Source organism: Phyllostomus discolor, chromosome 4 (assembly GCF_004126475.2).
Source record: "Phyllostomus discolor isolate MPI-MPIP mPhyDis1 chromosome 4, mPhyDis1.pri.v3, whole genome shotgun sequence".
NCBI classification, from domain to species: domain Eukaryota; kingdom Metazoa; phylum Chordata; class Mammalia; order Chiroptera; family Phyllostomidae; genus Phyllostomus; species Phyllostomus discolor.
Genome location: NC_040906.2, coordinates 173,014,183 through 173,027,591, shown reverse-complemented (window position 1 = coordinate 173,027,591; position 13,409 = coordinate 173,014,183). Strand labels below are relative to the sequence as shown.

At 39.2% G+C, this 13,409-nt stretch overlaps 1 long non-coding RNA gene across 1 annotated transcript; it reads left to right on the top strand.

Annotated features, from left to right (window-relative positions):
- Positions 1 to 8,675: 8,675 nt before the first annotated feature.
- Positions 8,676 to 12,471, top strand: LOC118499920. Its single transcript, XR_004902458.1, has 2 exons — positions 8,676 to 8,730; positions 11,570 to 12,471. It is a non-coding gene; the product is annotated as an uncharacterized LOC118499920 (long non-coding RNA).
- Positions 12,472 to 13,409: the final 938 nt, after the last annotated feature.

Genomic DNA, 13,409 nt, shown 5'->3' with positions numbered 1-13,409 from the left:
TTAGCTCTTTTTTCTGGAGTTTTGATCTGTTCTTTCATTTGGGCCATGTTTCTTTGTCTCCCTGTTTTGTCAGATTCCCTGTGTTTGTTTCTATGTAGTAGGTAGAGCTGCTTTGACTCTGTGTCTTGGTAATGTGGCCTAATGTAGTAGTCGTCCTGTAGGGTCCAGTGGCACAGCCTTCCCTATCACCCAGACTAGGCACTAGAGGTGTGCCCTTCATGTGGGCTGAGTACACCCTCCTCTTGTAGTTCAGCCTTGGTTGCTGTTGGTAGATTATTGGGAGAGATATACTCAGGCCAGTCAGCTGCAAGGACTGGCTGTAAACTGACCACCAACCTCCACCATCCATGGATGATTAGCTGTGCAAGCTCAGGGTGGTGATGTTCAAACGTGGTCTGTAGCTGTCCACTGGGTGCACTGGCCCTGGGGTTTCATGGACGGTGCAGGCCAAGGTCAGCCCCCACCTGTGTTTTGCCTGGGGTATCCTGCCTGAGCTGATTATCAGTCTGAGATGGCTGCTACTTTTGCTGGGCTTGGAGATTCCCAGGTGAAGCCAAGCTGTGAATGTAATCTGGCTGCCACTAGGACTCACTGAAGCCAGCTTCTGCTTGTTTGATAGGACTTAGTAGCCAAGACTAGTCATTGTTATGAAAAGCAGCTTGGTGTGGGCCCAAAAGTTGGGTAGGACAGTGTCTCTGGAGATCTCCAATGCAGGTCAAACAGTGTTTGCCAGGTTGATGGAGCCTCAGATATGGCACCAGCTTGCCAGCTCTGTTTGGGAAGGGTTTTACAAAGAGACAATGGCCTCTGCATGCCTTAAAGCCAGATACTTCCATTTCTCCCTGCATTCCACTGCTGTCTTTCAAGCTGCTACCCTGGTGCCAGAGTTCAGACGGAGTGAATCTGAATAGGTGAGTCCTCTTTAAGAGGAACTTCTTGGGGCTGCAGTAGTTTCTTCCACTGACTCAGTCCTCGCTGGGTTTTACAGCCAGAAGTTGTGGGGACTTATCTTCCTGGAATCTTGGGTTGCAGGACCTAGTGTGGGGCTGGGAGTATCTGCTCCCGAAATATCCTTCCTGAGTTTTTATTCACCTGGGTGTTGTCCCAGCCCATGCCACATCTGCACCCCTCCTACCAGTCTGGATGGATGTGTTTTCTTTAATTCCATAATTTTCAGACTTCCAGTCAACTCGATTTTGTGGTTGTCAGTCTTCCATTCCGCTCTATTTCTGACATTCCTGAGTGATGGTTGTTCTATATTTTAGTTGTGATTTTGATGTGGTTGTGCGAAGAGGCAAGCCATGTCTGACTATACTGCCATCTTGACTGGAAGTCCTGGGGTAATTTTGGATACTAAAACTAAATGACAAACTTCAGACACAAGTATAATTTAGGACTGAGGATCCTTTCATGATCCTTACCAAGAATTAGGAAATCATAGCATTTGAGTCTTCCCAGGCTACCTGGAGCATTTCATGCAGTTTTCAGTACAAATAGCCACTTCTCCCTCACTTGTTAGTCACAGAAATGTTCACTTGGTTTTATACACAAGTTTCACTGCTCTTGCAGCAAATCCAGACTTGTCTGGATTGCTATTCTACACAATTCTCATCATAAACTTCCATCTCAGAAGCCCATGGTGGCTCAATTGTCTTGTGATAATGTCCAAACTTCACCATGTTGTATGCAAGGCCTTTAGCATCTAGCTGCTGCCTGCATCTCTAGCCTTATGTCTTGTTCTGCACCCTTCCCACACTTACTGACATCCCCGTGTTGCAGCCACAGGGAATGACTGGCAATGATTTTATGATTCTCTGTTTTTTTCATTGCCTGGAATGCTCTTTTTATTTTTCTTGCCTAGAGAACTCATAGTTAATCTGAAAGACTTAAATTAGGTGTCTACTCTTTGGTAGGCAGAATAATGCCCATGCCCTGATCCCTGGAATCTGTAAATATGTTATTTGCTAAAAGTGGTATTTTCCTTAGTATAACATGGAAATTATCCTTGTTTATCCAGGAGGCCCCACTGTCATCACAAGGACTCTTAAAAGGGAGAATTTACTCTGACTGGAGACAGGAGACAAACACAGCAAAAGAAGAAGTTGCAGTAATTGGAAGTGTGAGCAAGACTTGGCCCACTGTTATTGCCGGCAGGCTACCTGGAAGGCTTCAGAAAAAATGTGAGTAGTCTCCAGGGACAAAGACTAGTCCCCAGTTGACAGTCAGCCAGAAAATGTGGCTCTCGGTCCTACAACTGCAAAAAATGAATTTGGCTAATAATCCGAATAAGCTTAAATGCAATATATTCCCAGATCCTCTAGAAAGGAATGCTGCCCTGCTGACACCTTGCTTTTGGCCTGTTGGACTCTAAGCTGTGAACAACGGAGCCCAGTAGGACTTTGGATCTACAGAACTGTGAAATAAGAAGTGAATGTGGTTTTAAGATACCAAATTTGCGGTATCTTTGTGATGGCAGCAACAGAAAGCTAATATACCCTCTTCCAGAAAGTCTTTTCCCAAACCTCCTATAGCTACCCCAAGTCTATGAAACATATCTCACCTAGATGTTGCTGTGGCTCCCATGTGTTCCTTATCAAAGACTTAGCCCACTATGCTGTGTTTTTCTGTTTACTTGGTTATCTCCTCTACTACTCCTGAAAGCAGGAGCCATATTTTACCACATTTACATCATCAGCACACATGTAGGACTTGTACATATATGGTGTTCAATGATTGTTTGTTAAATGTGTAAAGTAGATGTTCCATTCATTCAACAAATATTCATTGAGCATTTATTATGGGCATTATTCTAAATGCTAGAGTTACAAATAAGAGTAAGTCCCTGATTCAGAGAGGGGTTGGAGGAAGTGAATAATAAATGGGAAAAACAATGAATGAATAATTCCTGGCAATGATCATCTCTAATAAAAATACAAAATGAAATAATGGGGTAAAAGGGGAGAGGTTACAGGGTAGAAGGCAAGCTACCACAGCTAAAGTGGTCAGGGAAGGCCTTTTTGCAGGGGGGCACCAAGCTGAGGCCTGTATGATGAGGAGACACCACGTGATGATCTGAGGGAGGAGTGTCCCAGGCAAATATGGTGACTTTGGAGACTACGAGGGAAAAGTTTAGAGTATCTTCTTATCAAACGGGAAGTCTTTGCATTGTTTCTGTTTTTCAGATTTACAAAGTAGAGGTAATGTAAGTAAGGCATAAAACATTCTAAACTAGAGGAGTGACATTGGCAATAAGAAGGAGGGGAAAGGTAAGAGGTGATGCTATCAGTAGCTTTAAAACTGTGTCATGCTTCAAGATCCAGTTTTAAAAAGTTTATACCTATCATTCATGAAATAAATAACTCAGATATTACTTTCCTAATTTTCCAGAGATGGAAACTGAAACACAAATTATCTAATGAAAACAGTTTGAAAATGAATGCAATTAACTAGATTGAGTTCATCAAATGGATGAGTGTCAGAGACTTAAACATCACCACGACACACACCATCAGTTTGCAGTAAGAATGGAAAGTAGATGCTTTTGAATGAGTAAAACTAGTAATCCATTCTGACTACACCAAACCTCTGTCCAAGACACATCTTTGAGACATAATATTGGGGCAGATGTCCAGCTACAGAGTTCTTCAGTATCCAATGTGTAACACAAAGGACCTACATAGGGAAAAGGTAGAGGACATTTTTTTCTGGAGCTCAGAAAAAACATTTCAAGGAACATTACATATCTGTGGTAGGTGAAATCACAAAAGGATTTGCACAGAATAGTTTAGCATGGGTGCAGATGACCCACGGTGGTTTCTTTTAAAACTCAAATGCGTCACTGAGTTCATTCATTCCGTAAACATTAAAGGACTGAGGCCTCAAATTTCAAGTGGCCAAAGTGAAAGCAGGGACACTTCATAGAGGATCTGAAAAATGAAATTCTGGTCCTTTAGGTCCTTTGAAGCACCTCTGCAAACATGGCAAATCTGAGGAAAGTTTCTTGGCACACAAAGAAAATGGCAAAATAGGAGGAGCTGAGACTCTAAAGACAGAAAGCCAAGTTTCATTGCAGAGTGTGAAAGAAGGTTTTTGTAGCTTGTCAACCACACAGCCCCAGGAGGGCCACAGCCACCGCTCTCCCAAACTACCTGCCTGCTTACCTTTCTCTGTCACAGCACATTTTCTGCCCTGCAGCTCATCCCCCGAGCCCCTGTTCCCTGTGTCTAGCAACCTGGAGACTGGATGGCCATATACATAAACTCTGGATTAGTGGTCTAAAAACAGGAAAGTCAATTGTCCTTTCACTAGGGAACTTTGTTTGCCTTTATTTGGACTCTGTAATTCTGATGAGGCCTCAGAATAAGCACTTCTTCACATGCTTTTGCTGGTAAAGAACACCCAGCTTAGCCTTAACATTCAGGGAAAATGGAGATTTTGTTTTTTGAGATCCTATTTTATTTAGCTCCCTGTTCATGATAAATCTGATGTTGCACTTCAAAATAACTTATAGAAGTCATAGAGGAAGAAGTTAATATTCTCTCACCTGAATAACATGATTATACAACCTGCAGCTGCCTCCACCTCCATTTGCTGTTTTAAGGACTTCCGATCATACAGATGATAACACAGCCAGTTTGAGATGCTAAGTGATGTTTAACCCTTGGCATTTTCTTATTGGCATTTGATTCCTGCCGTAAGTAGGTCTTTTCTCTCTTAATGAGAACTGATTGATGCTTACGTTCCACCTAATGCAGTAGTAAAAGATTTAATAGAAGTGGAACGCGATTGCTACAGTATATTTTCAGGTACTAAAATTTGAGCAAAATGGAATAAGGGCCAGGTGGCGGTATCTACAATTTGTGCTAATAGCTCCATCAACAGATGTTTAATGTACTTTGAGTTATTCTTCACATCCTACTGTTGCTAATACATTTCCTCCCATACCTCCTCTCAACACAAAAATTTTGAGAGGAAAGGAAACATTAATAACACCAAAGTGTTTAATTTTAAAGGATATTTAAATCTTAATATTGGTCATAGATGACCTACTTGACCACTGGAAGGCTTATTGCAGGCTCCAATAATTTTGTTGCTATCATTAGTAAAAGTTGTTAACCAAGAAAAGCCTTAAAAATACATAGGTTTTCTACTGTATTTATCCTCAAGTTGAACACTGTTTTGCAGTTATTTTTCAATGGATCAAACATATAGAAGTGCTATACAGTGATGTATGGCTTTGGGTGTAGGTGAGGCTGGCCTGCTGCCTCACCGTGTGTGACAAGGATGCTTGTCTGCCAGGAAAACCCCCGCTTTCACTCCAGTTTTCGATTCTTGTTGGTCCAGCAAGTCAGACAACCAAGGTAAATTAGAAAATTCTACAGAGACACAAGTCCACCTCAGAGCATGTCTTTTATTACACTGGCCAAAAAGAATTCAGCGGTGATTCCCACCCAGTCCAGCACCTTCAGTTGGGAGATTTGTCTGTAGAGTTATCCAGCTTCACGCTGCTACGTGCAGACAACAGGGGCCTGAGGAGATGAGCTGCTGGGACAAAGAAAGGGAAGCAGCCAGGATATTTCGGGAGCACGGTGACTGTGGCCTCTAGGGCCTTCCTAAAGTGACAAGTGGATTCAGCAAGGGAGGGGCTGAGGAAGTGTGGGCCAGCCCAGGAGAGGAGACTTATGCTCTGCCAGTCACTTGAAAAGATCGTTGTTGTCATAGCCCTTGTCCTGGTTTCCCTGTTTTATCCCCTCCATCAAGGGCTGCCCCCTGGAGAAGAGGGAAGCCCTGACCCCTAGTTAGCCCTCCTCATGAAGGAAGGTGCAGAAGAGGAGAAACTAAATAGAGAGGAAGGACAAAAACATTGAAACAAGGTAGTATTCAGGGAGATGACAATAATGATTTGCATAAACTGCAAACAATGATTATGAAAACAATGATGTGAAAACAGCTACTCACAATATAAAAAGTAAGAATGTTTTCTAACACTTCATAAAAAGACTGTACTCATAGGTTACGTATTTTCTTCTTTTACTTACCTTTCCCTGGTTGTAGTGTCCTTGGAAAATATAGAAAACTACAAAGAAACAAAAAGCACTCTAAATCTTTTAGCATAGTAAAGATTATATCTGGTATAGTTTTTTCAGATATATACATTTAAAAATAAAATTTAGATTGTACTTTATCACGTTTTATATCTTTCTTTTCCCAAAATATTGATTTTTGTGAATATGTCTCACAGAATCAAATAGAACTTAAAACCTTCATTTTAAGTGGGCCTGTTGTATTTCATTGTCTGGATGAAACTTTTCCCCTGTGGTTATAAGCATGTCACTCTGCATCATGCAGTAACACGCAGTTAGAAGTAACAGACTCAATGTTCACGTAGCAGCATGCCAGGGCCTTAAATCCATAATCCTGAGTGGGAAAAAGAGTGGAAAAATAGAAAGTGTATAACATAAATCCCTTTATAATGAATAAAAGCACATGCACAGCAAAGCCATTTACATCATACAAGAACGTAGAAGCAAAGGGCTCAGTATACTCACTTTAGGATATAGCTTTGACCACGTTGACTAAAAGTGAACATACTTTATGCACTGTGACATACAGTTCCACACCTAGGTATAGGCCTGACAGAAGTATAGGCATATGTTCACCAAAAAATGAACCAGAAGGTTGCTAGCAACCCTATTAGCAAGAACAAAGCTGGTACCTACCCAAATGCCCAACAACAACAGAAGGAAAGTGAACAGTGGTCGAGTCACAACAGTAAGAATGAACAGCCTTCAACTGTACACAAAAACATAGATGAATCTTAAAAACGCAATGTGGAACTATCAAAGCCAGACACATACAACTGCAAATGGTATGGTTCTGTTCCTTTAATGTACAAACTCAGCAAAAATAACCTCCTTTGCCGAAAGCCAGGATAGTGGTTCCCCTGCGCTGACAGTGGCTAGAAAGGGACCCAAGAAGCCTGGTTGGGGGCTGGGAATGTCTGCCTCTTGATACCAGAGCGATTGCACCACGTCATAAACTTAAGACAAGTGGAATTGTCTGATACTGCAATACAAAGGATTTTCTTTAAGCTGTATGTAAAATACATTAGAATGGTTGCCTGTCAAAGAGGAAATAAAAGAGAGCAAATGAATGAATTTCAAATGTATGATTTTCAAGCTCTTATCACTAAAGAATACCAAAGGATGTCTTAATTTTATTATAAGTTTTAGAAGAGTAAAATATTTCCTTTTGCTTCAGGGCTCTTTACAAAACTTGTGGCAGAGAACAGCATTAGGTAAGTGACTAGATATGTCTTGTTATTGTGAATTTGGGTAAATTTTAATACCTCTTCAAAAGTGAAATTAATGTGTGGTAATTATGATTCAGAGGTTACTTACTTTGCCTTAAAATGTAATGTTTTGATCATTGAACCTTTGTTCCATTTTTATTTTTAGAACATAGTGTTCATTTCCCTTTTTCTTTTTCTACATCTTAACCTCAACACCAACCTTTTCAAATGTTGTTGGAGGTAATCCCAGGCACATCCTGCTGGAATGAGGCATTTTTTTCTTCCAGAAAAACCTGAACAGATTAGAAATGCTTCTGATTTTAATTCCCTACTGAGAGTTACTAGAAGAGTTGTTTTAGGTTATCCTGGTGACATTTATTAAGATCAGAAGGTGTGGAGATAAGACCATCAGAAATGTTTATTTTACCTAACTATTTAAACCCTCCCACACCTGCTTAGCTCAGTGACCCTATCTTATAATTGCCTATATCAAATGGTTATGGGATATGAAGGCAAAAATACACCAGCATAAGGAAAAAGCACTTGGTTTTCTTGTATATCAGTTTTCATGGATGGTTTTAATTCTATTTAATGGATAAAATGAAAAGAATTTCACTGAGTTATCTGTTGATGAGTGTCTCGCTAGACATATAGGAAAGCTCTCACCAGGCACTCTAATTTTATTTTTTAGTATTACAACTTTAATTAAAATCAGGATTTAATCCATGAATAATTTTTTGTATCCTCCAATTTCTGTTTTGGGAAAAAAGATGATGAGTTTTACAAAGAAAGTCAACTTGCCTTCTTATGTGACTAAAAAAGAACAAAAAGAAATTTTATAACTATATAGCAGTTGAATCATTTCTTAGTATGTTATTGCTTTTCCTTTTAGTTTTAAGCCAAAACTGACCATTTAATGTTTGGAAACAAGATTTACAAACTGAAGTATAATTTTAGAATGCTGTCCTTTTTAAATGAACTACAGACCCATTCCTGTGACAAACTCCTTTGTGTATCCTTCACTTCCCCTAATTGCTCATTTTTTGCTGAAATTGAATCCTATCTCAAAACATTGGGTTCCAGTAGACCTCATCAGGCTTCTTTTGTGTGTATGTATAAATATTGCATGGTGAAATGAATACACACGTATATAACTCATCGTCCTCTGAGGACACTCAATGAATAGGAACCTAGAGTCAGGTGCTCTGTCGTTTACTAAAGCCCCATGGAAAACCCTACTGCAGTAGCTATGCAAAGTTCTGGTTAAACATTGTCCTAGCGTTTGCACTACTCCGTCTGTTGTTTTTACGCTCAAGATTCAGCCCAGGCTGGAGGCAGTATTGACTCTGTAATTAAAGCATTTTACCCTCAGAATTTTGTAATCACTGCATTTAAAACCATCTGTCGTGCTGAGAAGGTAAACTCTTTTTCCTTTCAAGGTAAAGAAAAAATCTACAATGGCTTTTTTTTTTACTTTCACAGTCCTGATTTTAGGGCCTTGATTTGCTAACAAATCATTAGGAAAAAAGTAGTGAATTCTCTGAGTGATGGAAAAGTAAGCCTGTCACAGAATTCAAAATAAATGCAAAAGAAAGCACTGCTCTTTTTCAAAGGTGAATTGTTTCCTCTTGTACCTGCAAAGCTATTACTAATTTATTAGAGGATGAATAGTGTGGTATTAAAGACAGGCTTTGATATGTTTCAGAGCACCAGGAACTTTTCTTGTTAGCTGGCCATGATATTTTTAGGACTCTGAGTGTGTGTACTTGTCATGGATGGTTTGGTGCTTATTACAGTCAAGAGGACCCATGAACACAGCAGAATGTTCAGGCAAGGGGAAATATTTTTTAAATATGTAGCTTATGAAATGTGCTAGCTTTGTAGTGATGTAGAATCTGCAGGCCTGCCTTGATGTTCCCAGAAAGAAGAAGCAGAAGAGTGGCCCAGTTTCCACACGGTGGACATGAGTAATATCTGAACTACCATAAATCACACCCTTTGCATTTGGGAGATGTTGCAAAAAGAGTTTGAAAATAGGAAGTCATGGTCCTCTCACTTTTCAGCTTCTGGACTTGCAGTTGCTTAACCTCACTAAATGGAGGCCCCTTCTCTTATAATATAGTGAAGATAAAAGTACTTCTGTCACAGGACTGCTGTGGGGTGTTATGATATAATGCGTAAAGTACCTGCTACAGTAGTCGATATGTAGGAAGCATAAAAAAAATTACATGTCTGTCTCAATCCATTGGTCTACTTGAAACCAAATCCTTAAGGCATTTTGTCTTAAAGTTTTAGTGTAATTCACCAATAAAAATAACTGGATATAAAGTTTAATAGTGCGCTTCTAAAGCAATTTCATAGTTCTCTTTGGCTGACATCTCTTCTATATGTTCATTTTGGGAAAGAAACAAAACAGGAAAAGTAATTGACAACTATTATAAAATTTATTTTTTAAGATTTCATTTATTTATTTTTAGAGAGAAGGGAATGGAGGGAGAAAGAGAGGGAGAGAAACATCAATGTGTTGTTGTTTCACATGGCCCCAGCTGGGGACCCAGCCTGCATCCCAGGCATGTGCCCTGACTGGGAATTGAACCAGAGACTCTTTGGTTTACAGGCTGATGCTCAGTCCACTGGGCCACAGCAGTCAGGACATAAAATTTATTATGAATTAAAAGCTTTCTATAAATAATTTGGAGACTTTGGAGGCCCAATTCAGCTCACGCCAAGCCAACAATAGCAGACTAGAACATACAACAGGGGTGTGGTGGGGGTGAGGAGAAGGCAGGATGGGTGGAGGCAGGGCAGAGTGTCACTCCCAGGCAGAGTTGTAGTATCTCAGAATGCAAGCTTCAACCTCATGGTGCCTAGCTTTTACTCTTAACTCTGCTGCTTACTAAATGTGTAATTTTGGGGAACCCACCTAACATCTTCAGTACATAGTTTATTCATCTGGAAAATGGAATGAATTCTGATAGTACCTATCTCATAGGGCTGACTTAACTAAGGTAATGCATTTATCCTCTTAGTACAGTCCTGGAACAGAGAAGGCACTCCGTAGATTTATTTTTTTCTTACCAGAGCACTGTAACTGTGTGATGACTGCCAGTTGAACATTGCGATTCAAAATAAGAGAGTTGCCACTGACATCATGAAGGTTCTGAAATAGTTAAGAGCACCCAGTTTCTCTTATAAGGGTAGCATCATCTGCCAAACTAAAGGATTGTTTTTCTATTATGATGTTAGTGTGACCATATTAACAGGGCTTGTTATAAAAACCATGCTTATGCCAGATAATTAGTGGGTATATGATTCTTTTTGCCCTAAAATAGAAGATAAAGAGTAATTTACCATTAGCAGCACTTTGTGCTAGGCACTTAAACATTACTTAAGGAGTGTGCATTCAGCTGAGTCGTATGTAACTGATCCTCGAAACCGTGGATGTTAGAGAATGTTTACATGGTGGTTCTGATTAAAAGTTGTATGAAGAGACCAACAAAACTTTCATTAAATTTTGTCTTATTTATGTTTAGAAAAACAAGATATGAATAATTTTATTTTTAATCTGTTGTGATGAGTGTATAATAAGTATTTATAATAATAATTTCAAAAATTCTGGTACCAGTAAAAAGTATTGTGTAAGCTCAGTCCAAGGGCATGTTAGGATACATAACTGTTCTAGACAGTTAATACAAATTGTATAAGAAATGTGAAAGCACATAAAGCATATAGCTTGAAAAGGGCCTGAAGCTAACATGAGGAAAAGCATTTCAAAGAAATTGAACTATTTTGACAAGTACTGGGATTTCTAACCATGTACACAATTCTGCAGAATGAAAAAATCCTATTTCACATTTAATAATCAGTTCAAAAAGCTATACTCTCTAGGACTCTGAATATTTTAGGGAAATTTCTATTTTCCTGAAAACTTAATCAAGGTTATAGTTTCCACAAGATAGGAAATTTTACTGGGTTGAGAACTAGGTGCATTTATGAACCACCAAGCCTCCTATCACGGCCTAGCAACAGGTCAGTGGGGCCTCCTGGAGCTGTGGGCAGACTCCTTCTCCTTAAGCGCGGGAGTTGGGAGAGGCAGGAGGAAAAACCTGAAGGTCCCTGTGGAAGGAAAACTGTGGGACCAGTATAAATTACAGCTAAAAGATCCACCTGATACTGCTTGAAAGTTATAAATATGCCTTTAGATATTTATGTGAATATATTAATAATATGTTATCATTGGCCTCTGTCCAGTTCACATACTTTTCTTGTTCTTATCAGCAGAGATAAAATGAGGTAAACCAGACGTGAGAGAAAGCACGGGAACCCATCAGCTGTGCATCAGACACCCAATTGTTCTCCTGGGGCTCTGCTCTTCTTGCCAGTCAACCAGTCACAAAGGGTTCAGCTTTGATCTCAATCTGACTCTGTTTGACAAAGCCAGTTACAGATAGATGCTCTTCATGGAGACAGCAGATTACAGACAATGCCATGCTGAAGAAATGCTATCTTGCCATGGATACACTGAAAGCTATCTCTTCATCCTGGGATATGCTTATTCCAAGGAGTTGCAGAAAAAGGCAACTGTGGAATGGAAGGCATTTATCTGTCCCACTTACAACATCTCCTTGAGAAAAAACAAATTTAGCAGCAACAACTAAGTAACAAATTACATATGCCATAAAGTCCCATATACTCAGTAGCCACAAAGACTGTGATGCACCCAGTCAGCTAAATAGGTGCTATTTTTTCCCAGAACACATCTATTTGCTGTTGAAAGTGAGCAGCAGTAATAGAATCAGATGATTTAGAGTTAACTTGCAGGCATGTGATACAAATCTTAAACACCTGTTTGACTTCTGCTACTCCCCATGACTTAGGAAAGACATCCTGATTTCATTTTGGCCAATAATGAAAGGCAAAATGCCATCTTAACAATTTAGTTCAAAGCAATCTTTTCTACAAGATAGATGTGGCTTCAGGTTGCCAAAAAGTGCAAAGCCCCTTTCTTTGTACTTTGAAATTACACCATCAGGACTGAGCAAATGACTTTGTCGATGCCAAAAGAATAGATTATGAGTTTTATTCTCATGCTAAGCTCTGTGAATTGTGTAGTGGTCAAGACCTCCCTGATTCAGCAGCCCTAGAAATGTCCAATAAAATGGCACTGCATTCCAATCACATTTCTGTTGTGTTATACTTCAAAATCATAGTCTTTAATCTTTTAAAGTTCATGAATAAAACCGGAACCCTTTCTCAGCTTCACTTCCTTTTCAAAATCGAAAGAAGATATACTTACCTTTAAGACACATGATCTCAAGTTCAGAGTGATGCCACTCTAGGGCTGGCTTGATGCTCCTCATCCTCTCTCATCAATCCAGTTGTTCTTGGCAATCAGTCTGAAAGGTCCTCACACTCTAAACTTACTTAGTTACCTCCACCAGACACATTCCCAAAACACTTTTCCTTGTCTAAATCACCAGCTATCATTTTAATTGCAAAGGTACAAATGGTATGCTAGATTTGGGTATTCTTCTTGCCTTGAGCAATTGCAACAATATGACCAACCAACATAATACCTGTTATCTTCCCTTGATTTGGAACTGATAAAATGGGATAATGTAAAAGAGGTTCCTTTTTTTTTTTAAAAAAAAAAAGTAAGTACTCAGGGTTTTTATGTCAATAAATCTGGTTCAAGTTCAAACAGGATCTGCTCCGTAGCAGGTTTCTCAAGAAAACACACATTAGCCCCTGGTCACTAGAAAATAGTCAACACTTTAATCACCACAACCTAAATCTTAATAATGTATACATTATAATAGAAAATGTATTTTTCTAATTGCAATAGTAATCAATAAAATTTAATTATTATAGGAAATCATAAAATACAAAGTCCTCTGTAATTTTCCCCAGCCTGAAAAATCACTATCAATAATCTGAGGCCTAATCCCTTCTCCAAGATTTTTTTTATTTCTACTTATACAATAAAAAATTATGTTTTCAAGAAAAATGTTATGTCATATATAATAATTTGTAATCTGCTTCCCTACCCTCTACCACATTGAGATGTTTCCATGTCTCAGAAGAACACTAGGTTTTAAAACTCATTTGGTGGAAATAC